General features: G+C 40.8%; 1 protein-coding gene across 4 annotated transcripts in view; it reads right to left on the bottom strand.

Moving 5' to 3' along the window:
* Positions 1 to 26,099, bottom strand: part of ATXN1 (ataxin 1) — a 378,441-nt gene that overhangs the window by 97,810 nt on the left and 254,532 nt on the right. For 3 of the 4 annotated variants that reach the window (XM_089682288.1, XM_089682287.1, XM_089682289.1), the window contains exon 4: positions 6,440 to 6,501. The gene's annotated coding sequence lies outside the window, so the exon portion shown is untranslated. The remainder of the gene's footprint in view (positions 1 to 6,439; positions 6,502 to 26,099) is intronic. The other variant, XM_089682290.1, reaches the window with a different exon arrangement.

The following is a 26,099-nucleotide window of genomic DNA, read 5'->3' as shown; positions in this document are numbered from 1 at the left end:
GGATCAAGGCATATTTGGGATCACAACATCAGATCTTCCAAGCATATGATTCCTCTGCTACTCAGACCTCTCCCCGCAAGTGGTCTCCCTCTCTGGGGTATGCTTAATGATGGTGGCTTCCTCTCCAGATAAAGGTATGGGGTGTGAGCCAATTCTCAGTGAAATAAATACAACTTCCCATATTGTAATACCGTTTATTATTAGAACAGTAAGCAAAGTATTAACACATTTGCACTCACATTATCCTTCCTGCCTCATAAAGCCTTCAACCTCATGCTTTTGGGTGTATTTGCATTGGTATGTGAAAAAAGGTGTAGAAAGATGGAAAGAGCCCTGAAGAAGTCAAGTGGTTAATGTGACATAACGCATAGGCCAGCACGCGGTGACGCACTTCCGGCGTGGACGCCATCTTTCTACACCTTTTTTCACATACCCATGCAAATACACCCAAAAGCACCTCCACCTCATCAGTACTTGACTGTGAGTTGTCTGTGACAGCTCAGTCACAGTTGTAGGGGCATCAATTTAGAACAAGACAGCAATGCATATATGTGGTAGTTGGATGTTAAGGACCACCTGCACTGCCACCACATATACAGTATTTATGCATATAGCTGTCATAAAGGAATTAACAGAGGGAAACACACACCAAATTTTGCAATACCTCCTGTTACACTGGTTACATACACTATATTGCCAAAAGTATTGGGACACTCTTCCAAATCATTGGATTCAGGCGTTTAAATAATTTCAATGGCCACAGGTGTATAAAATCAAGCACCTAGTCATGCAGACTGATTCTACAAACATTTCTGAAAGAATGGGTAGCTCTCAGGAACTCAGTGAATTCAAGCGTGGTACTGTGATAGGTTGCCACCTGTGCAATAAGTCCATCCGTGCAATTTCCTTGCAACTAAATATTCCACAGTCAACTGTTAGTGGTATTATAACAAAGTGGAAGCAACTGGGAAAAACAGCAACTCAGCCTCAAAGTGGTAGGCCACGTAAAATGACAGAGTGGGGTCAGTGATTGATGAAGTGCACAGTGCACAGAAGTCACCAACTGTCTGCAGAGTCAATAGCTAAAGACCTCCAAAGTTCATGTGGCCTTCAGAATAGCACAGCAACAGTGCTTATAGAGGTTCATGGAATGGGTTTCCATGGTCAAACAGCTGCATCCAAGCCTTACATCACTAAGTGCAATGCAAAGCATTGTGGTGTAAATCACACAGCCACTGGGCTCTATAGCAGTGGAGACGTGTTCTCTGGAGTGACGAATCATGCTTCTCTGTCTGGCAATCTGATGGACGTGTCTGGGTTTGGCCGTTGCCAGAAGAACGATACTTGCCTGACTGCATTGAGCCAAATGTAAAGTTTGGTGGAGGGGAGATTATGGTGCGGGGCTATTTTTCAGGGGTTGGGCTTGGCCCCTTAGTTCCAGTGAAGGGAACTCTTAAGGCGTCAACATTACAAGACATTTTGGATAATCTCATGCTCCAAACTTTGTGGGAACAGTTTGTGGATGTTCCAACATGACTGCACACCAGTGCACAAAGCAAGGTCCATAAAGACATGGATGAGCGAGTTTAGGGTGGAGTAACGTGACTGGCCTGCACAGAGTCCTGATCTCAATGCAATAGAACACCTATGGGATGAATTAGAGCGGAGACTGCGAGCCAGGCCTTCTAATCAGTGGCTGAGCTCACATATGCGCTTCTAGAAGGATGGTCAAACATTCCCAGAGACACACTCCTAAACCTTGTGGACAGACTTCCGAGAGGAGTTAAAGCTGTTATAGATGCAAAGGATGGGCCAACTCAATATTGAACCCTACGGACTAAGACTGGGATACTATTAAAATTCATGTGCGTGTAAAGGCAGGTGTCCCAATACTTTAGGCAATATAGTGTACATATACTGTGTGTGTGTGTATATATATACACACTCACCAATGTCGCATAACATATCGAACCTTGAAGCAGATGGGCTACAGCAGCAGAAGACCACACTGCGTGGCACTCCTGTTAGCTAAGAACAGGAAATGGGGGCTACAATTCTCACAGGCTCACTGAAATTGTACCATAGAAGATTGGGAAAATGTTGGCTGGTCTGAAAAGTCTCAATTTCAGCTCCAACATTCAGATGGTAAGGTCAGAATTTGGCATAAACAACATGAAAGCACGGATCCATCCTGCCTTGTATCAGGCTGGTGGTGGTGGTATAATGGTGTGGGAGATATTTTCTTGGCTCATTTTGGGCCCCTTTGTACCAATTGAGCATTGTTTAAACACCACAGCCTATCTTAGTAGTTGTCTTTATGACTACAGTGTACCCATCTTCTGATGGCTACTTCCAGCAGGATAATGCACCATGAAACAAAGCTCAGATCATCTCAAACTGGTTTCTTGAACATGACAATGAGTTCACTGTACAGTCAACTTAGAGCACCTTTGGAATGTGGTAGAAAAGGAGATTCACATCATGGATGTGCAGCCGACAAATCTGCAGCAACTGCGTGATGCTATAATGTCAATATGGACCAAGATCTCTGAGGAATGTTCCCAACATCTTGTTGAATCTTTGCCACAAAGAATTAAGGAAGTTCTGAAGGCAAAGTGGCTGGTGAGTGTGCGTATGTGTATATATATATATATATATATACACACACACACACACACACACACAGTTGTGCCCATATGTTTGCATACCCTGGCAGAAAAGGTGACATTTTGGCATTGATATTAAAAATATGATTGATCATGCTAAAAGTGTCTTTTATTTAAGGCCAATGATCATATGAAGCCATTTATTATCACATAGATGTTTGGCTCCTTTTTAAATCATGATAACAGAAATCACCCAAATGGCCATGATCAAAAGTGTACATACCCTGGAATGTTTGACCTTGGTACAGACACACGAGGTGACACACACAGGTTAAAATGACAATTAAAGGTTAATTTGCTGTTATCATCATAATTTAAAAAGCAGCCAAACAACTATGTGATAATAAATGTCTTCCTATGGTCAGTTTTTTGGCATGATCAGTATATTTTCAATATCAATGCCAAAATTTAATGATTTCTGCCAGGGATTGAAAACTTTTGACCACAACTATATATATACTGTATATACATATATGTATACAATATACATTATTTATTGGTTATCCTCTAAATATAACACCCCTTCTGTAGCTGTTTTGTAGCAAAGGTTTACAACCATTTTTATAATGAAAGACTAAGCTTGAAATGCAGTTTGCCCCTCATATCAAGGTATCTACAAAAAAAACACCTATGCAGGGTGCCCATAAAACCAGGCCTAAAAAAGTGATCCAGCAGTTTGGGTGTTATATATGAACTGAAATGTTTTAATCTGTGAGTCATTATTATTCAAACAGAATAGTTTACAGCAACTTTTACAGAGTGACGTTGTATAGTGCTGGCTCAGTCTTGATAACAGTAGTTATTATTGACTCACTAGCTTTATATTTCTATAAGGCTTGCCAAATATTGCAAAAATATAGCCAGTTCCTATAAAATACAAACTAATTAAGTTTATCTGTAAATACTGTGAAAAACAAAATGTCCTTAACCCTTTTCTACCTACCTACTGTAAATTAATATATACTCAGTAAATTCTCCATGACAGGAGGACCTTAATTAAAGTCCTCCTCCTGCAGCTACAGTTCCATATGGAGATTGCATTCTTCTCCAGAGGTGGACTGTACAATGTTACAGACTGAGCTGTACACCTAATTGCTAATCACTCTACTTGCACATGGTGTTAATGTATGAGCATTAGATATTCCTTGCAGAAAAAACGCGAGGATGGGCTGTATAGCATATATGAGTACACGTGTAAAAATTCTTCTAGCTTTTTCAAGGGAAAGTGATGTCCTCATGTATTTGTGTGTATATACATTTAGTCAAACGCCAACCCCAGTCCTACATGAATGCCTCTGTGTTACTCACTATTCGACCCTATCTGCATATATACACACACTAAAGCATAATAGGCATAGATTTACAGTTACATGACATAAAGTTAGATTGGATCTTTCACATGGTATATACAACTTTATGGGTTTGATTTACTAAAGGCAAATAGACTGTGCACTTTGCAAAGTGCAGTTGCACTCTGCAAGAACAGTTGCTCCATAGCTTAGTAAATGAGGTAAAGCTTCACTTTGCAAAGAATACCCAATCACGTGCAAGTACAATAAAAAAAAGTGAATTTTTGCTTGTACATTATTGGATGATGAAAGTCAGCAGAATATCTACTCATTTACTAAGCTCTGGAGCATCTGAAAAGTCTATTTGCCTTTAATAAATCAACCCCAATATTTCTACAATTAACTTGCACCAAGATTATGTAGTATGCTGCTTACGTAATGCAAACCTATTGTTTTTTTCCTGCTTTACATATAAAAGTTTCTTGCTCTGTATTAGGTTTTACATATTGCAATTGGTCCCTTTACAGAGATGGAACCTTCACGTACTTTGCATGCATGATAACTTTAAAACAAGTACTTGATATTGTGCAACTGCAAACCATCATATTATTATCAAAATAATGACTATATAAGTAGTATCAGTGGGTCACATAGTTCCTTCTATTTCCTGGAACACAAACATACTTATTATCAATTGAGAAAAAGTAGTCGCTGATCTAAAGAAATTCTGTCCATCATATTCCATTAAAGAGAGTATAGAACAATGGTGATTCAGAAAGTTCACTTACTGAGCAGAAATTACCAAGTGATTTCAATAAAAAATAAGAACATCATTCTACATTACTTCAAATGAGCTAAAAGGCTCTCAACCAACTTATTTCATACCTGATTTGATATTTGACAAAAATGATAAACAAACACATATTCAACTATAACGTGAAGACTTCAGCTGTTGGAAAAACACTTTAAATACGAGGGGCATTCAAGTCAAACCAGGACTTTTGAGTTTATATAATGAAAGAACAAATTTCAAGAAGTAGAAATTGCGTTTTGTCATCATGGTGTTCACCGTTCCCACAGAAAGATTTGTCTCCTGTGCAATTTCATGACAGGTTATGCTTCAGTTATCCAGGATCAGGTGTTAAATGTGCTGAATGTTCAAAGGAATGACTGCCGTGGGCTGAGAACCACCATGGCCAGAATCGACAGACGTTATCTTTAAAACGTTTACACTATTAAAATGTCTTACTGCGGCTGAGTGTCTCATCACCGTACTGTGCTTAAAGTCTTCTGCAGATATCCACAGGTTTTATGACTTTGTTCACAAGAACCTTCATCACCACACGCTTCATCACTAACAATGTTGTCTTGATTAACGGTCTTTGGACTGGCCCGTGACATGTGCACCACCTATCAGTAATAGGACACACTTGCCATTTACTACTGCGTGTGGTACCGCCATGCTAGCATCCCTTTATACCTGTTAAAATAAAAGTCTCAGTTTGACTTGAACACCCCTCATACAATACAATATGATGAGAAACCCTTCCAAGTTACTTTGAGAGTTATATGCTGAAAAAAGATGATTTTGTTTTCCAGTGGTTGACTGGATCCATGTCCCCTAACCTTACCAATTTCAGGCTCTCAACTTTCCTTCCTGGAATATCATGGAAGCATACAGTAGGTTGTGGCTCTGCTCCTCTAACCTATTGGACTGGATAGCTTTAAGTGTCTTGATTCACTCAAAATACTTTACTTTTTATTCTGCCCTCACCAAAGGACTGGGCAACAGGACCCTTACCATCTCCATACCAACACATATGCTGACTAACTTGTGTATCTTGTGCGGGAGCAGGAAGAGGAGAGAGCACTGGACAATGGCAGGTAAAGCCTGAAGCGATGATGTCATCTATGAGCTCCTATGGCCCATCCATTGTTGGCGCTCCCTCCTCTCTCCTGCAGCCGCTGTTGTCTGACATGGGAGCCGAGTCACGTGACAAGACTGGAGTGGCCTGAAAAAAGGTAAATAAATACATTTTTCTTAGACAGGATAGTCAGCATAAGTGTTAGGAGGAAGGAGTGAGCATTTTTAAGATTATTTAGGTATAGCCTGGAAATCCACTTTAAGAGCATCAAATACAAACAATGCATTTTGGGGGGAAAAACCTCTACCTTTCCTCAGGGCTTAAGCAGTTAATAAAATCATAACAGAATGCACTAGGGGACCTGTGCTAAGGCTTATTGAATACTAGTGTCTTCTGATGTTACTAAAGGCAGTTTACCACTGATTTCATCTGAAAAAAGATTTAGACACTTTTACAGTGGTGAGCTGGGCACTGATCTACGGATTGTCCTTTTTATAATCCATCACTGGCAGGGTTTAAAAGGTACAGAATATTTACATTGCGTTATCATTGTAGAGATCCAGTATGTTTTGTAATCATATATATATACAGAAATACTAGAAGTCAACAGCATGCTTACCTACTGGTGTATCTGTGCCTGTGTGCATCAATCTCAGAGGAAGTTCCAGCTTCTTCATAAAACTGAAAGAAAACACATTTTTTTTTAATACCTTTGATGAAACAAGATATGGTGTAGCTGATTATTTCTGTATTTAATATTATTTCTGTAGTTAATAAGAACAACTAACAGAGTTTATTTTTTGAATGGTGAAACTTGCCAGTACAGGGTCACTTATGCCCAATAACATTTCTGCTAAAAGAAGTGGGAATATGCTTGCCTTTGTAGCGGTCTAGGTCTTAAAAATACAGCTACTTTGCTCCTCCCCAGTTACTTCAAATATTTGATTGGCCTTGATGGGTCCAATACCTGTTACTTCTGCCGCATGTAGTGGCATACAAGCTGGCGGAAGAAACCACAGTTTGCAGCAGGGGAGCCACTTTCAGTAGCTGGGCAACAGTGAAGCAGGGCCCACCGGAAAGGTAAAGTACATTCCCTATACATTTATGCATGTACGTTATCAGATACAAGTTGGGTCACTTTATAGTGTGTGTGAACCCTAATGATAAGTTTCTCTAACTTCTGTTTACTTATTCACTACAGGTACTTACATAGCAATGTCAATGTATGCAGTGCTTTACATATATATATTGTACATTCACATCAGTCCCTGACCCTCAAAGGGTGTACAATCTAAGGTCCCTAACTCACATTTATACATACACATACTAAGGCCAATTTAGACAGGATCCAATTAACCTACCAGCATGTCAGTGTGCGAGGAAACCAGAGTAGCTAAAGGAAACCCATGCAGGCACAGGAAGGGCATGCAAACTCCAGGCAGGTGGTGCTGTGGTTGGGATTTGAACCAATGACCCTAGTACTGCAAGTCCGAAGTACTAACCATTTAGCCACTGTGCTGCACCACACATTACTTCTTAATTCTGGTCTGTTACATCTGTTCAATAAGTTAAAAAAATACCCTCTAGAAATCTAGAAAACAAATTTTCTCTGTGGAGAAAAGAGCACCTTCCTCCCACGTTAAGGAGATAAGGAGAGGAGGAGGTACTCTGTTATTTTAATATAGTTCATGTCCTAGGATTGCAGCTCCAATTCGACAAAACAGTATGCTCCTCATCTAGAGATACAGTGAGTGGGCATTGTCACCCTAAGAGAGAAGTATAATACTAACAGGATCACAGGTAAAAACAAAGAAAAAAAGCAGTAAAAAAGAAAACTAATGTTGTCACCATATCTAAAGACCTGTAAGATATACAGTATGTATATATATATATATATATAAATATATATTTGTATGCACAATATTTCCAAAAGTATTGGGACACCCCTCCAAATCATCAGATTCAGGTGGTCCAATCACCTCCATGGCCATGGGTGTATAAAATCAAGCACGTAAGCATGCAGACTGCTTCTACAAACATTTGTGGAAAAATGGGCCACTATCAGGAGCTCAGTGAATTCAAGCGTGGTACCGTGTTAGGTTGCCACCTGTGCAATAAATCCATCCATGAAATTTCCTTGCTACTAAATATTCCACGGTCAACTGTTATTGGTATTATAACAAAGTGGAAGCAACTGGGAACAACAGCAACTCAGCCTCAAAGTGGTAGGCCACATAAGATGACAGAGTGTGGTCAGCACAAAAGTCACCAACTGTCTGCAGAGTCATTAGCTAAAGACCTTCAAACTTCGTGTGGCCTTCAGATTAGCACAACAGTATGTAGAGAACTTCATGGAATGGGTTTCCATGGCTGAGCAGCTGCATCCAAGCCTTACATCACCAAGTGCAATGCAAAGCGTCGGATGCAGTGGTGTAAAGCACGCTGCCACTGGACTCTAAAGCAGTGGAGATGTCTTCTCTGGAGTGACAAATCACGCTTCTCTATCTGGAAATCCGATAGGCATGTCTGGGTTTGGCGGTTGCCAGGAGAACAGCTCTTGCCTGACTGCATTGTGCCAAGTATAAAGTTTAGTGGAGGGGGGATTATGGTATGGGGTTGCTTTTCAGGGGTTGGGCTTGGCCCCTTAGTTCTAGTGAAGGGGACTCTTAAGGCATCAGCATACCAAGACATTTTGGACAATTTCATGCTCCCAATTTTGTGGGAACAGTTTGTGGATGTTCCAACATGACTGCGCACCAGTGCACAAAGCAAGGTCCATAAAGGCATGGATGAGCGAGTTTGGGGTGGAGAAACTTGACTAGCCTGCACAGAAACCTGACCTCAACCTGATAGAACACCTTTAGGATGAATTAGAGCAGAGACTGTGAGCCAGGCCTTCTCATTCAACATCAGTTCCTGACCTCACAAATGTGCTTCTGGAAGAATGGTTAAACATTCCCATAGACACACCTAAACCTTGTTGACAGACTTAAGGAGTTAAAGCTGTTATAGCTGCAAAGGGTGGGCCAACTGAATATTGAACCCTACGGACTAAGACTGGGATGGAGTGTAAAGGCAGGCGTCCCAATACTTTTTGTAAATAGTGCATACATATATATCAGGGGCGGACTGACCATTTAGAAACTCAGGCACTGCCCGAGGGCCCGGGGTCAGTAGGGGGCCCATGAGATGCCCCTGGTACCTTTTTCATAGGCTTTTTTGAGTGTGGGCAAGTACACAGGGGCCCCATGATCCCCTATTGCCCGGGGGCCCCATGAGTTGTCATCCCGCCCCAGATATATATATATATATATATATATATATATATATATATATATATACACATACACGTACAGAGAGAGTGAATGAGAGAGACACCGGTCAGCTTTAGCATTAGATCCACTGACAGGTAAAGTGAATAACATTGATCATCTTGTTATAATGGCATTTGAAAGCGGGTGTGATGCATTAGGCAGCAAGTGAAGATGTCCTTGAAGTTGATGTGTTGAAAACAAGACAAAATGGGCGAGTGTAATGATTTGAGCATCTTTGACAAAGGCCAACTTGTAAAGGCTAAAATCGACTGGGTCAGATCATCTCCTAAACTACAGCTCTCATGGATGTGCCCAGTCTGCAGTGGCCAGGACCTACCAATAATATATAAATAAATGAATTATATATACTGGTTTTTTTTTGTTTTAACGATAACAGTGTTTCATTATACAAGCTATGTGGAGCTTCCTGATCTTGCAATAGTCACTTACTGCTCTTAAAATATACCAATTGTAGTTTTAAATATCTTCACTTTACTCCATATTGTACATACAGGCCATGGTGAACTAACTTGCAAACAAAGTGTCAAAATAAGCATTTGTTAATTTAATTCCATATCAGTTTTTATGTACTTTCCCTCTATCTGTTGTCCCAGACATTACTACAAAACAGATCTGCCCATGTAGAAGACCAAAAATAATGCAGTTTTTTTCAAATGTGGTTTATGTTGCATGTATAAAGTATTCAGAAGAGCCTCAAATGCTGATTTACATTTGTAAGCTTGCTTGCCAGACTGTTGATTTTGTGTAACACATCATAGCTGCATTGTGATGATTTACTAAGCGCGTTATGTTTGTGGATGTCACATACACATTTCTACAGTTTGGAACTCTGCACACACTTAATCTGGCCATACATTACACAATGTTCTTATTTAATTTACTTTGGATTAACCTTCAACTATGTAGTTCAAGGGCCTGCCTGACTGCATACAAATTGAAAGTGTTTAGGTATGACTTCATATTATATGGTTTTGGTAAATCCAAAAGAAAATTGTATAATGTATGACCAGCCTTACTCACAAGTCAAGTGTACTCCACTAAAGTCATGATAATTAATATCCATGGAAGTGAATAGGAGTTTTAGAACTGAACACATTTTTATAATGTAGGGAATCAATTTTAAGGTTAAATATATTTCTTTGGCAATTTGGTAAATTATTTAAGTTTACAAATCTTTATTTACAATGGTATTAAAGGAGAAGTAAAGCCAAAGCTCTTTTGGCTGTACTTCTCCTGTGGATCACAAGAGTGCAGTTCATTCTGCACTCCTGTGACCCGTTTGCAGTCGTTAGTGGGCTGCAGCCACCACTGTTTGCTCAGAGTGGCTGTGAGAACTCAGAAATCAGCGGCCATGTGATCACTGAGTTCTCACAATTAGAGAGGTGGGGGACAGATGTAACATTGGACTGATCCTGCATCCACCTAGGTAAGTATAAATGGGGAGGGGGGAGGGGTGGGAGAGTCCACACTTCTCTTTTAAAACAGATATTCTCAGCAGGCATTCATATAAATTTTAATTAATCTGTGTTACCAGTCTATTGATAAAATAAATAATTTTGTAGCAATTAGTCATTTCTTTCTTTTTGAAACAATTATTAATTTTCAAAACATGATACTGTATATTTCAACCTACATATATGAAAGCAGTCAACTCTATAATGCCCCTTACTACCATAATGCACGAATGTTACATCCGTCATTGCAAGTTTCCAACAGGTACATGAATCTGTCATAAGCACCAACATTTTTAGGGCAGAGACATAACAGAATTCTAAAGAGTGTCTACAACACCCATTATGAATTGCAAGGATAGTCTAATGACGTAGAGAGCTTCACACTGTACCAGGAACTGCTCACTGCTGGGGGATGATCCAAAAAGAATCTTGTGCATCACATGACTAACCTGAAGATTTCTAGACAAGGTAAGTATTTGAAAAGACAAAAAAAATACAGAGGTGGACCTTCGGGTCGGAGAGGGGGGGGATCCTGAAGTTGGATTTTACAAACAAACCTATGCGTTTATATAGCAATAGATTTAGTTTGGTGGGCTAAAATGTTTTCTTTATATAATAAATCTAAAGCCAACATTTTTTTTTAATTTTGAGAATGAGTAAAACCCACGTCACTTTTTCTTTTACTGTGTCTTATTAGAGCAATTTCCCTTTACTTCCTGTCACACCTGTAAGTGAAAGAAAATCTTTGTAAACGAAGGGGAAATCCAAACAGTTTTCACTGAAATAGTCGCCCCCACTAGAGAATTGTTCCTCTATTACTGTTATGATGAAAACACAAAATTTTGGATTTGCCATCACTTTACATATGACAGACAATGGTCACCAGGAAAAATAGAGAGGATGAATTATCCCAGTGGGAACAAAGAGAGCAATGAAAGTCTGCCTTAGGCCCCTTTCACACTGTCAGTCTGATCGGGTCTACCTGTCAGTTTTTCAGGAGGACCCAATTGGACCATCCATAGCTCTCTATGAAGTGTAGGGTGTCAGCGGACATGTGCCTGCTGACATCCGCCAGCACCTGATCTGATCATGTACGCTAAAAACGGACAGATGGGAATCCGTACCCCATCCATCTGTCGGATAGATGACAGTCGGATGGAAACAGACAGGTGGTCTGTTTCCATCCAACCACCTGAGAGAAAACAGCAGGCTGTGTCTGCTCTGCATAGTGGAGCAGACACGGACCTCTCATCTGCCTACTCAGCTGGGATCAGCGGAGAGATTCCCCACTAAGCAGGCAGATCTGCTTGACACTTGAAAGGGACCTTAGGTTCTAATTATTCCATACATTTTATGTATGCCAAACATTTTCAGCATGCATATGTTTGCACATGTGGATTTGTATACAGTCAGCAGGACTCCAGCCATGTTGTGTGCATGCTTTTTCTTCCAAGTCCTGCTCACAGGCTCTTGCTGCTAGCCTATAGAAGGAAGTAAATGCTTGTTTGACAATGTAAAAGGGTGTAAAAAGTGTGCATGTGCAGTGTTTGGCAAATAGATTGTGGATGTGGATTCACTAGTGAGCAACATGTTGCCAACAACAGAGAATGAACACTGCTAACATTCATTGATGATGTGTGTTCAGCTTTAATAAACTGCTGTACATAGTACTGTCCCATTACAGTTTTTGTATGCTTTCTATAGACTCCATGCAAGTGTTTGCCTGCCAGCCGCATACACATACTGTATTAGAAGCAGATGAAATGGATACATGAAAAGAATCACAAAAACATTACTGTTACAGTTGTAAAGTCTTACTGATGTTGCTTTGCATGAAGTTAGCAATCTGTCAGTTACATCTATGTAGAATGTCTATGTACATTTTATTAGGCCACCAACCACCATCCAACTCATTCTCACTGGATGCGTTGTCATGAATTTTGCTACAGGCAAGATTCTGAGGCATAAGGAAGTATGCTGTGGAAGGATTATCAAGCAGAATCATGTGTGTTTCTAGTGCAAATTAGGCTGTCTCTCATTTATGAAAGGATGTGCAGTGGATATAGTGTTTCTATATTTACATTCCTGGGCAGACAATTGAGACACTTATGTAGAGATCTCAGATAGGTATATAGAGAGTGGAGAGAGATTTCCATTTAGAAATATCCATGCATCACTAGCACACTATGGTAAACCAGAAGAAAAATGTTCATTCTTGTCACAGGAGGATAGTGCAGTGCTTCTGCGTTTTAACCACTTCAAGTCCAGACTGTTTTACCCTTTGTCAGTCCAGGCCAATTTTCACTTTTCAGCGTTGTCACACTTTGAATGTCAGTTAAGCAGGTCATACATGGGTCGAATTTTTCTTAGTTTTTGTTATAAAAATTTTAAAATATATAATATTTCTTCATAACTTTAGGTCAAATGTATTCTGCTACATTTCTTTGGTAAAAATAACCCAAATCAGTGTAATGTTTTTAGTCTATGTTAAAGTTACAGAGTCTATAATCTATGATATATCCTGTATATTTGAAGCGGATCAATCCTGATGTACTGACAGCCTTTCTCATTTGTTGAGGCCCTAACATGCCAGGACAGTACAAATACCCACAAATGACCTTTTCTGGAAAGCAGACAGTCTAAGGTATTTAGTAAGAGGGATGGTGAGTTTTTTGAAGTTTTAATTGTGCCCCTTTTCTTATTTTCCTATACTTACATTTACACCCCAAAACACATTCTGCTATGCCTCCTGAGTATGGGGGTACTACATGTAAGAATTTTTCACAGCCTAGATGCATAGAGGGGCCCAAAATCCAAAAAGATACTTTGGGCTTTCAAGGAGAATAAATTACGTATCTAATTTCCTGACTACCTGTCATATTTCTTGAGTCCCTGAAGTGCCAGGACAAGAGAAACACCCACAAAATGACCACATTCTGGAAAGTAAAAACTCCAAGGTATTTTCTGACAGCTATAGTAAAAATGTGTTTTTTGCCACAAGTGTTTGGAAAATGCAAGAAAGATTTTTTTTTTTAATTACAAAAAGTTGTCAATTAATATGATATTTCTAACACACATCATAGGTATACTTAAAATTACACCCCAAACACATCCTGCTACTCCTCCTAAGTATGGCAATACTACATGTGCGAAGCGTTTTCACAGCCTAGCTGCATAAAGGGGCCCAAAATCCAAGCAGGACCTTCAGGCATTCTAGGGGCATAAATTGCACATCTACTTTCCTAAATATATCTTTACCGCTACTCAAGGTAGAGAGACTCCCAATCTCCAAGCACAACTCCTCCTGTAGGTACTAGCCCAGCTCATGTGCTGCATAGATGAGAACAAAGGAAGTCCGATCAGCTGCAATCCAAATAATCCACTTTACTGAACCAAGATAAAGCCAATACAGACAGTGGAAATACAGTGGGGGACTGGTAGGTAAACACGTTTCACGCTAAAGACATCGCTTATTCAATACCACATTCCTGACTATTGTCTAAGAGGTATGTAGAGCCTTTTGAAGACTTCATTTTTTGCCAAAAAGTTTTGGAAAATTCAGAATAAAAATTAATTTTTTTACACAAAAGTGTCAATAAATATATTTCTAACACACAGCATAAACATAATTAAGAAATATGCACCCAAAACACATTTTGGTACTCCCAAATGTGTGAGACTTTTACACAGCCTAACTACATAAAGAAGTCCAAAATCCAAAGAACACCTTCAGGATTTCTAGGGGCATAAATTATCAATCAAATTTTCTGACTAGTGTTCACATTTTGGAGGTCCTGGAGCACCAGGACAGTAGAAAAACCCACAAAATTACTACATTTTAGAGCATAAACACTCCAAGATTTGTTTTTAGAGGCATGATGAGTCTTTTGAAGACTTCATTTTTTGACACATTTTTCGAAAATGCAGAAAGAAAACGAAAATAATACTTTAGCACATTGTTGTCAATTTAATAAGATATTGTTAACACACAGCATGGGCACACTTAGAAATGCAACCCAAAACACATTCTGCTACTCCTCCCAAGTATGGTGATACCACATGTGTGCGTTTTTTACTGTTTGGAGTGACCATGTGCTGGACTATCTTGCGTATCACACAAATCAACCAATTGTAACAAAACCAATGTACTGTAATGGTCACCTCTATTGGTCAGGGAATATAGCTTAATGTAGCATAACCTATAATAGTCCCCGTTCCTATAAGCCAAGCAAGCCTAGTCCACTGGTTCGTGGCTGGACCTAGGAATGCCATGGTTACTGGCCAGGAAATATAGGAGGCTGAAGAAAGGAAGAACAAAAGAATTTCTGTGGTTCAAACATCATCATTTGGACACACAGATAGGTAAGGCAGCAAGTAGAGACATGGTCGGCAGACAGGCAAAGGAATAGTCCAGGCAGCAGGCAAAAATGTCAATAAACAAGCCAGGGTCAGTACAACAGCAGGCAAAGGACACATTGTACCGGAGTGGTGGTGATCACGAACACTATTGCTGGCTGAACTGCTCTGTTGAAAATGAGGACTAGTGTGACAGCAATTAACATAACTGTTGCTGACTTACACTGGTCTGGTGACAAAGGGACTGATGTGGCAATAATTAGGGACACCATTGCTGGCTTATACTGGTGTGGTGACACTGCAACTCATCTGGCAGTGATAAGTAACACCGTTGCTGGCATATACTCTCCTGGTGACACTGGGACTGGTGTGGCGGAGACCAGGAAAACTGTTGCTGGGTGCACTGGTCTGGTGGCAATCAGGAATACTGATTCTAGCTACACTGGTCTGGTGACACTGAAGAGTGTTGTGGTGATTGGCAACACTGTTGATGGCTGCACTATTAGGGCTTCTTCACATGTGGGTTCACATTCTTTAATTGCTGATTTAAGCTGAATATATACTAGTTGTTTAATTTTTTTTGTTTTTGTTTTAGGAATGTTCATTTAATTTTCTAATCATTATTGGGACGAATTGACGTCTCCAACTGTGACAACAAAATTCAAAGAAGCAGGATAGAAACATTTTTCTGAAATTAATTTCTAACAGTGTATGTGGTTTTCCTGCAGGAAAGACTAAAATCGAATTTTTAAATGTAAGAATGTCATCGAATGTCCTGAGGATTTTTGAATGTTGATGTAGCACTACCCCCTTAGGAGATGCTGAGTTTTGTGTCCCCCTAGAGTCCTGCACAGCCAGGCAACACGCATTTCCTCATCACAGACTTGCATCCAGGACAGTGACCAGTCTTTGAGATTTTTTTTTATTTTATTGGGGGAATTGAACTTGGATACGGTAAGGGATGTATGGGATGCCCAAAGGGAATGGCAACTGAAGACAATCTCCCTGTAACTATGTACTAGTCTCTTTAAAAAACAACAATTCTCTTCTGGAGAGCTAGCCAGCATCTCCTGGTGTACCACCCCAGACCCCAGATGAATCCTCTCCTCATCCAGCTGTACTGGATGAATCCCTGGGCAGGGGACCCAGTGCTTGTCACTTTAAATAGAAGACAATCCCAAGTAGCCAGCTAATCCAGTTTCCCACTAGAGTGCTCCTTCCCCTTGCTGGCCCAGGGTGTGTAGTTCTACTCACTCAGTCCTCTGTTTGTGAGCTCATGGGTTGGTGGCTGCTCTCTGGCCTTTTGCTAGGCCTCTCCTTCCCTGCTCTACAGATGGTCCTCGCTCTGGGGGCTGATGAGGTCCTGAGCTTTCCTCCATTCCAGCTCCTCTGCCTGTAGGTGAGCCCCTTCCCATCTGCGCCCCCTCCCAAGCTCCTGCTCTCCAGTCTCTCAGTTCATCTTCCACCTGAACTCTCCTCCTGCTAAGCAGGCTCTGTCGCAGCTGAAGGCTGCCCTGGCCCCTTGCTAGGCCTCCTGCTTTGGAATTGGCTACAGTCCTCCAAGTGTGCAGGTCAGCCTCTCCTCACCCCCGCTCACTGCTTCTAGAATCTTCTCCAATATTCTAGAGCAGAGGGAGGTATAAGGGAACTGGCCTGCAGAGCCTCTCAGCTCTGACCTGCATTTGACCTTCCTCTGACTAGCACCACAGGCTGCTACTCAGCCTCTGACTAACAATTGAACATTAGTTCCCCCTTGCTATCTAGGAGGGTGTTACATTTAGAATGTTTGTTTGAAAGTCTACTAGTGTATTGCCAGCTTTAAAGTAACCCTAGTGTTTCTGCTACTTTTACCAACAGCTAATTAAACCTAAAAGGCTTGCAATATAACAGGAGTAATGGGAATCCATTATAATAACAGATTTTGGAATTTTATTACATGCATGTATGGAGATTTAGCTGTGATGTGTAGTGACCTGATGAAATGATATTTCAGGTCTTCAAAGTCAGTTAGGACAATGATCAGTAATTACGCCTTATCGCACTTTCATTTACATTTTAATTTACTGAATAAACACCATGGGTGACGTAATATTTAATAAATTTGAAAAACGAATGACAAGACAATATCAGACAGAATGTTAATAAGTAGTGTACTTAAGTTAATATCATATGGAACTAAAAATTCTTCCTGTGCCTAGTAAAACACTCTAATACAGGTTCTATCCTGCTGCTGTGCACTGTGATCAACACAAACAATGAAAAAAAGGAAAAAACAGCGCAAACATAGACCTTTACATGAAATCAATATTACAAAGTGCAAACATAAGTGAAAAATTGATCAGTGGTAAAGTCCATCAAAATAAACCAAAGTTCAAAAAATATTAGTGCAAAAAAGAAAAAAGAAAAAAAGAGAAAAAATATTTTCAAATTCTTCTTCTAATATAGAGGAACTTCCACCTTCCACCCGTGAAAACCAATATCAAATGCACTCACCAAATAAAGGTGAAAAAAACGCCTCTTAGGAATTTTATGGGATCCTACACCCTCTTTCGTATCCACTCTATAGGAATCCTCCTCTCCACCATAGGCTCCACCATCCGACCAGGGAGAAAAAAATCTCAGATAGTGTAATATTGTAAGACACCATTCATAAGTGAAATCAAGGATTAAGGTCACTCACATTCAATTCAATTTAAAAAGGCATATTTATTAGGATCAGCTTCTTCCAGATAAACAGTAGATGCAAGGCAACCTCCCACGGAATCTCACATCACAGCTCCAGGTTTCAGCAGAAGCTCTACAGAGACACCGCATATACAGATCCCAAAAGATGGCCGCTGGAACGCACCGCTTTCCAGCTTCTTCCAGATAGAGGTCTTGAGAACGCCCGATGGGAGGGGCGAAACGCGTTGACGCATTTCCGGTTTGTACTCCGTACGTCTGACGTCACTTCCGGTGAGTGGAGCGCACGCTGAGCGGTGCGTTCCAGCGGCCATCTTTTGGGATCTGTATATGCGGTGTCTCTGTAGAGCTTCTGCTGAAACCTGGAGCTGTGATGTGAGATTCCGTGGGAGGTTGCCTTGCATCTACTGTTTATCTGGAAGAAGCTGATCCTAATAAATATGCCTTTTTAAATTGAATTGAATGTGAGTGACCTTAATCCTTGATTTCACTTATGAATGGTGTCTTACAATATTACACTATCTGAGATTTTTGTCTCCCTGGTCGGATGGTGGAGCCTATGGTGGAGAGGAGGATTCCTATAGAGTGGATACGAAAGAGGGTGTAGGATCCCATAAAATTCCTAAGAGGCGTTTTTTTCACCTTTATCTGGTGAGTGCATTTGATATTGGTTTTCACGGGTGGAAGGTGGAAGTTCCTCTATATTAGAAGAAGAATTTGAAAATATTTTTTCTCTTTTTTTCTTTTTTCTTTTTTGCACTAATATTTTTTGAACTTTGGTTTATTTTGATGGACTTTACCACTGATCAATTTTTCACTTATGTTTGCACTTTGTAATATTGATTTCATGTAAAGGTCTATGTTTGCGCTGTTTTTTCCTTTTTTTAATATCATATGGACCACGCATAAATAGTGCAAAATAAATAATTATGAGAAACTCTGTAGCAATGAGTAAAAAACAGTATTAATAATAATAATTATTCAGTCCCAGTAAATGAAAATAAGGTGCAAGGTGCTGTAAATCTTGATTGTGAACTCCCTGTACAATACACAGGTGCTCCACTGAGCCCAGACTGGTGCCCCACATGGACTAACACTCACTGTCATCCCATGACCACCTATCTCTAGGGTGGTTGTTTGCGCTTTTGGGACTATCCCAGTATGCAATGTTACTAATGGTAACCGGTTGCTCCTCCAAAAGTGCTGTATCAATACCAACTCTCTCCTCTACTCCACAGGCAAATTAAGAAAGTAATCTGTATGTTAACCTTGGTGTCTATGCACACATAGTGGTTGATTTTTTCCTAAAGGTAAAAGTCTGCGCACTTCAAGTAGTGTACTTAATGTATTATAAATCAGTAAAATCATCCACTAATCTTAAATTTGTGAATGTGGCTTATTGCTGTTCTATACATACTAATATCCAGAGGTACTGTATGTACCAGATTCAGCTAGGTTTTGACAAGGGAAGCAGTCATTTAAACACCATGCTCTTTACTAGCTTAATTTTCTAAAATAAGAGGTTTTAAGAACAAAATTTGATGGATCTAAAAATGAAATGACCATTCATTGTAAGAAAAAGGCATCTGTCTGGCCGAGTGTGAATTGCTGCTTAATGCTATGTTGCAGCATAACGCAGCTCTTAGATGCTTTCATGTACAATCTCATGTTTCACTAATAGATAGCCCCTATTATTGCGTTAGGCATGATTGCTTCTATAATCTGTTTCTGCAATGTGGGTGTAAGGATATAGCCAATTTAGCATGAAACAAGGTAACTTAGTTAGAATGCATCCACCTCTGTGGCTCAGCCATTCGATCTCCCTCAAGGTCACTTTCCTTAGTAACTTGAAGAGGATTACATCATCCTATACAACGGGACCGTTATATCAGCGATCGATAAGGAGGTCTCTGTGCAGTACAGGAGCATCCCATTGTACTTTAGTATTGAGTTACATCACTCCAGGCACATAGCGCATTAGAGGGCATTTTTCACATAAAAAGCTCCGCTGCTTCTTCCTGAAGCTAAAGTCCCACTTATTATTTGTTCTACAGCTGAATTCTGTTCTATTCAGTGAGAAATAATGTGCTTCAATGTAACATGAAAAACATTTTCCACTCACTCAGAGATGAAACACAAAATGTACAGGCAGAGTTCACATGAAGAGTCAGCATAATACAGTGACAGCACCAAACAAATCACAGGAGCATAATGAGACAATTGAGTGGCTGCTGAATATAAATACCGTACCAGATCTGGGGTGTATGGAAAAGACTAAAAAGAAAAATAAGGAAAAAAGTAAGTTGGAGATTCTACATATGCTGCTTGCTTTAGGCATCTCTGTTTTTACTTTGCCTATGGCATATGTGACACAGCAGATTCACAAACATCCCTAAAGAGAATCAAAAAGTCCAAAAATAACCATTGAAAGGGTAAGGCTTAGGCCCCTTTCACATGGGATGGACTCCTTTTTGATGAGCAGAGGATCCTTTCACAGATCACCTGCTGATCAGAGTGGAGAGGGCAGATGGCACATCCATGTCTGCTCAGTTTATGTAGAGTGGATACAGAAAACACCCGCTTTGCTCTATGGGTGGCCGGGAGTAAACAGACTCCACTATCTGTTTATACCCAACTAACCCCTGATTTGATCCATCTAAACAGAAGAGGCTGGACCCCTTCCTTTTTTCTTTTTTTAAGCAGACTGCATCAGACCGGAGGTAGATGGGTGTAAACGGACACAAGTCTGTTTACACCCACCTGTCCGTAGGAATGCATGGACCTTCCGATCAGGTCCGCCTGAAAAATTGACAGGTAGACCTGATTGGATCACCCATGTGAAAGGGGCCTTAGTTTACACTGTTGGAGCTCATCTTTACTGCCCCCCCAAAAACTGCAAAGGCTGTAAAGGGGTGTACACATGCTGTGGCCAAGATGATTTGCATTGTGGCATGGCAAAAGGATCCCTTCTATTGCATTAGGTGGGCAGTACCACCTGCCAAACACGACCCATTCAAGTAAATGGGGCCGCACCATAACCGCCCTGAAACTGTATGCAATGCACATAGTTGCAGCGTAGGCTTTTAGGGGTTACAATAGGCAGTGGGAGGTACCATGTCGCCTCCTCCTTCCCACTGGTAAAAACAGTGGATCACTTGTCAGAGAGCAATGCAAGAGTAAGCAAACCCTACGGGTTTATATTTGTTGTTAATTTAGCTTTCGTAAAAGTATTACAAAAGGCATTTTTTGGTTTTGGATAAAGAGAGAGTTGTATTCCTGTTAGGAGATTCACCCTCTCTGTTTGTCACCAGAACAGAAATAGAGGGGGGAGGTCTTTCAATGGGGACTCCACTTCTTGGACTCTGGTGACAACCACTTAATTTGGAGGGATTCCCAATAGGACACAGATAACACAAACCCTGACAGGGGTTATAACCCCCCCCCCCCCCCTTTACTCTATCCAAAATGAAAAAAAAAAAGTCTTGCCTTTAGTTCTACTTTAAGGATAGTCCTCTGAAAGAGAGAACTGGGAGGTCCTTAAAATCTGACAGTTGCTGTGCTGTCAAAAGACTGACCTTTGATGCTACTACATGCCATCTCTCAGCTCTGGAGTGTGCATAACCCTACCAAATAACAACCTTGCAGATGCTTACATTTGTCTTAACTAATAACTATTATTTTGCAAGCCATCTAAATGATAATTTTAGGATAAATATACAATTTCTTGAAGCAACCCAGTTGTCTCTGGTATTCTTTAAAAATGTTGAGTAAAACTTAAGGCCTTGTACGCACCAATGTGCAGAGACATGAGTTTTCCTGCGTGTTCTGCAAGGGCACAAAGAAAACAATTGTTCTCTATGTGTCCAGTTCACACCACAACACTAGTGTATGCATTTTTTCTGCACAGGAATCTGCAATCTGTATAAAACTCACTGAAATGCGTATGAAAACTGATGTAAACTTGTGTCTCTGCAGTGAAATCTGCATGTTTTTTCCATCTGTTTTTCTGTGCATATGGTGTGAAGAAGGCATTAAACACTGTTTTTTGTATGTTGTAAGAAGGTCCAGGCATATATTGGTTTCTAACAATTTTTGGGGACATTGGTGGGGAATGTACAGTGTTCAGGGAAATTCCACACTGTAATGTGGTAGTCAATCAGCCATTAAAACATACACTATATTGCCAACAGTATTGGGATGCCTGCCTTTACACGCACATGAACTTTAATGCCATCCCAGTCTTAGTCCATAGGGTTCAAGATTAAGGTGGCCCACCCTTTGCAGCTATAACAGCTTCAACTCTTCTGGGAAGGATGTCTACAAGGTTTAGTTATGTGTCTATGGGAATGTTTGACCATTCTTCCAGAAGCGCATTTGTGAGCTTAGGCACTGATGTCGGACGAGAAGGCCTGGCTCACAGTCTCTGCTCTGATTCATTCCAAAGGTGTTCCATCAGGTTGAGGTTAGGACTCTGTGCAGGCCAGTCAAGTTCCTCCACCCCAAACTCGCTCATCCATGTCTTTATGGACCTTGATTTTTGAACTGGTGCGCAGTCATGTTGGAACAGGTTGGGGCCATCCCCAGTTTGTTCCCACAAAGTTGGGAGCATGAAATTGTCCAAAATGTCTTGGTATGCTGATGCCTTAAGAGTTCCCTTCATTGGAACTAGGGGGGCAAAGCCCAACCCCTAAAAAACAACCCCACAGCATAATCCCCCCTCCACCAAACTTTACACTTGGCACAATGCACTCAGGCAAGTACCGTTCTCCTGGCAACTGCCAAACCCAGACATGTCCATCAGATTGCCAGACAGAGAAGCGTGATTCATCACTCCAGTGAACATGTCACCACTGCTATATAGTCCAGTGGCGGCGTGCTTTACACCACTGCATCCGATGCTTTGCATTGCACTTGGTAATGTAAAGCTTGAATGCAGCTGCTCGGCCATGGAAAACCTAGTCCATGAAGCTCTCTACGCACTGTTGTTGTGCTCATCTGAAGGCCACATGAACTTTGGAGGTCTTTAGCTACTGACTCTGCAGACAGTTGGCGACTTCTGCGCAATGTGCGCTTCAGCATGCACTGACCCCGCTCTGTCATTTTACGTGGCCTACCACTTCATGGTTGAGTTGTTGTTGTTCCCAGTTGCTTCCACTTTGTTATAATACCACTAACAATTGACCGTGGAATATTTAGTAGCAAGGATATTTCACTGACAGACTTATTGCACAGGTGGCAACCTATCACAGTACCACACTTGAATTCACTGAGTTTCTGAAAGGGACTCATTACTTCACAAATGCTTGTAGAAGCAGTGTGCATGCCTAGGTGCTTGATTTTATACACCTGTTGCCATGGACATGATTAGAACACCTCAATCCAATAATTTGGAGGGGTGTCAATACTTTTGGCAATATAGTGTAGTAACCAAAGAATATCATTTAGGTAAATTAATTAATTGCTTCTTTAAAGAGCACAATAGCCCCATGCATCCATCAGTTCTTGTTATACGCTTTCTGGCTTTCATTTGTCCATGATTTTGCTAAACGAAAATGGTTTCAGATCAGGCAGGCCAAATCCTACATAAACATTGCCGTCATGCCTGCAGAGCATCTGTGTGTGGTAACTATGACAAGCATGTGAGACAGGATATTACCAAATTATTTTTCATTTCCAGTAAGCCAAATGTATTACACACAGAACTTATACATACCTCTGACGTTTATCTATAGTGCATATCCAAGTCTATTTTTACCTTCATAGTTACATATTTTTGGCAATCCCTCTAGAAGGCACATATTTATACTGATGTTCTACAGAGGAGTCCATTCCCCATATCTATTCTCCAATTTGAAGATTTTATTCCACTCATTTATATAACAGCACCACATTTCATTACAGCAATTTGCAGAGACGTATTTAACTGGTGCCATGAGCCTCTGTTCTCTGAGTAGCTTCTCCCCTTAGCACAATTACACAGACATATGTGTAGACAGGAGCCAAGAAAACACTCACATAACGTTTCACTCCGGGTACCACTAACGGGCCTCTCACCTTAGTTTCTGTGGTAACATAAGTCCCCACTCCCTAATTCTGCATTCCAACCTGAGCATTGCATTTTTGCATGTTGTTTCTATCGTTTTGTTGCATGTTTGTATACATCTTTTTGAGTGTTTTGTACAGTGTTTTCCAAGCATTTTGGAGCTTTGATATTTTTGTATTAGCCACAGAAAAAATGATCTTCTGTTATATCATTTGTTACTATGTGTTTCTGCTTTCAGCTGCTTCAATAATGCACCAATATGCCTGAATCAAGCTACAAAAGTAGCTCCAAAACATTTTTGAGCTTCAGGCGTCTTGGAGTAGAGATGTGAATCATCAATATAGAGAATAATTGATTTTTCCTCCCTGAGCATTTTGGAGCTTTGAGATAAAAAAAATGCTCATGTGTGAATGGGCCAGAGGGAGCAATTAAAGTGTACAATCACCACCACATGTACATTACCATACCATGACTCTTCCCTGCATTCTTCCTAGCCACACCAAGCATCAGTTCTAGGAGCAGGCCACCAGTAACAATAAGCCCAATCAGTTTTCTATGCCTTACTTCAGGGACGGTTGATTGGGCTAGTTCTCATAATTTTGGAAGCAGTTGTCAGTACCTTCCCCAGGGTGGGCATACTTTGTCCTGTCCCTATTACCACTCCTGACTAGGTTGCCAGGACCTCTTCAGGCATTCTCTGGCTGGGGGCCACATCTTGGTTGCAGTGCTACATAACTGTGATTAAAGCCCCTTCCAGTACACACAGATGCCTGAGCTAGTTCAACATACAGCAGATCCATTTAATGAAAGCAGATCCACACTAGCATTGTTAGTTTGTCTCTAACCCTTTCCCTGATAGAGATACAGGCATGCTGTGCCTATGCACAGCATGCCTATATCTCAGTAGTTAGATGTTTAGACATGTCCCCTGTCTATCCCCACCAGGCTTCTGAACCAGAGCTCAGCAATGGAACATACAGTGGGGCAAAAAAGTATTTAGTCAGCCACCAATTGTGCACGTTTTCCCACTTAAAAAGATGAGAGAGGCCTGTAATTGGCATCATAGGTAGACCTCAACTATGAGAGACAAAATGAGAAAAAAATCCAGACAATCACATTGGCTGATTTGGAAAGAATTTATTTGCAAATTATGGTGGAAAATAATTATTTGGTCAATATCAAAAGCTCATCTCAATACTTTGTTATATATCCTTTGTTGGCAATGACAGAGGTCAAACATTTCCTGTAAGTCTTCACAAGGTTGGCACACACTGTTGCTGGTATGTTGGCCCATTCCTCCATGCAGATCTCCTTTAGAGCAGTGATGTTTTGGGGATGTCGCTGGGCGACATGGACTTTCAACTCCCTCCAAAGGTTTTCTATGGGGTTGAGATCTGGAGACTGGCTAGGCTACTCCAGGACCTTGAAATGCTTCTTACGAAGCCACTCCTTTGTTGCCTGGGCGGTATGTTTGGGATCATTGTCATGTTGGAAGACCCAGCCATGTTTCATCTTCAATGCCCTTGCTGATGGAAGGAGGTTTGCACTCAAAATCTCACGATACATGGCCCCATTCATTCTGTCCTGTACATGGATCAGTCGTCCTGGTCCCTTTGCGGAGAAACAGCCCCAAAGCATGATGTTGCCACCCCCATGCTTCACAGTAGGTATGGTGTTCTTTGGATGCAACTCAGCATTCTCTCTCCTCCAAACACGACGAGTTGTGTTTCTACCAAACAGTTCTATTTTGGTTTCATCTGACCATATGACATTCTCCCAATCCTCCTCTGGATCATCCAAATGCTCTCTAGCAAACTTCAGACGGGCCCGGACATGTACTGGCTTAAGCAGGGGGACACGTCTGGCACTGCACGATCTGAGTCCCTGGCAGCGTAGTGTGTTACTGATGGTAGCCTTTGTTACGTTGGTCCCAGCTCTCTGCAGGTCATTCACTAGGTCCCACCGTGTGGTCCTGGGATTTTTGCTCACTTCATTTTGACCCCACGGGGTGATATCTTGCGTGGAGACCCAGATCGAGGGAGATTATCAGTGGTCTTGTATGTCTTCCATTTTCTAATTATTGCTCCCACAGTTGATTTGTTCACACCAAGCTGCTTGTAGATTCAGTCTTCCCAGCCTGGTGCAGGTCTACAATTTTGTTTCTGGTGTCCTTTGACAGCTCTTTGGTCTTCACCATAGTGGAGTTTGGAGTGTGACTGTTTGAGGTTGTGGACAGGTGTCTTTTATACTGATAACAAGTTCAAACAGGTGCCATTGATACAGGTAATGAGTGCAGGACAGAGGAGCCTCTTAAAGAAGAAGGTACAGGTCTGTGAGAGCCAGAAATTTTGCTTGTTTGTAGGTAACCAAAAACTTATTTTCCACCATAATTTGGAAATAAATTCCTGT

The sequence above is a fragment of the Staurois parvus genome, unplaced genomic scaffold (assembly GCF_062004578.1).
Source record: "Staurois parvus isolate SC_StPar_1 unplaced genomic scaffold, SC_StPar_1.0 ptg000287l, whole genome shotgun sequence".
In the NCBI taxonomy this organism is placed as follows: Eukaryota; Metazoa; Chordata; class Amphibia; order Anura; family Ranidae; genus Staurois; species Staurois parvus.
The sequence above is the reverse complement of the archived record's forward strand: the minus strand, read 5'-3'. Positions and strand labels throughout refer to the sequence as shown.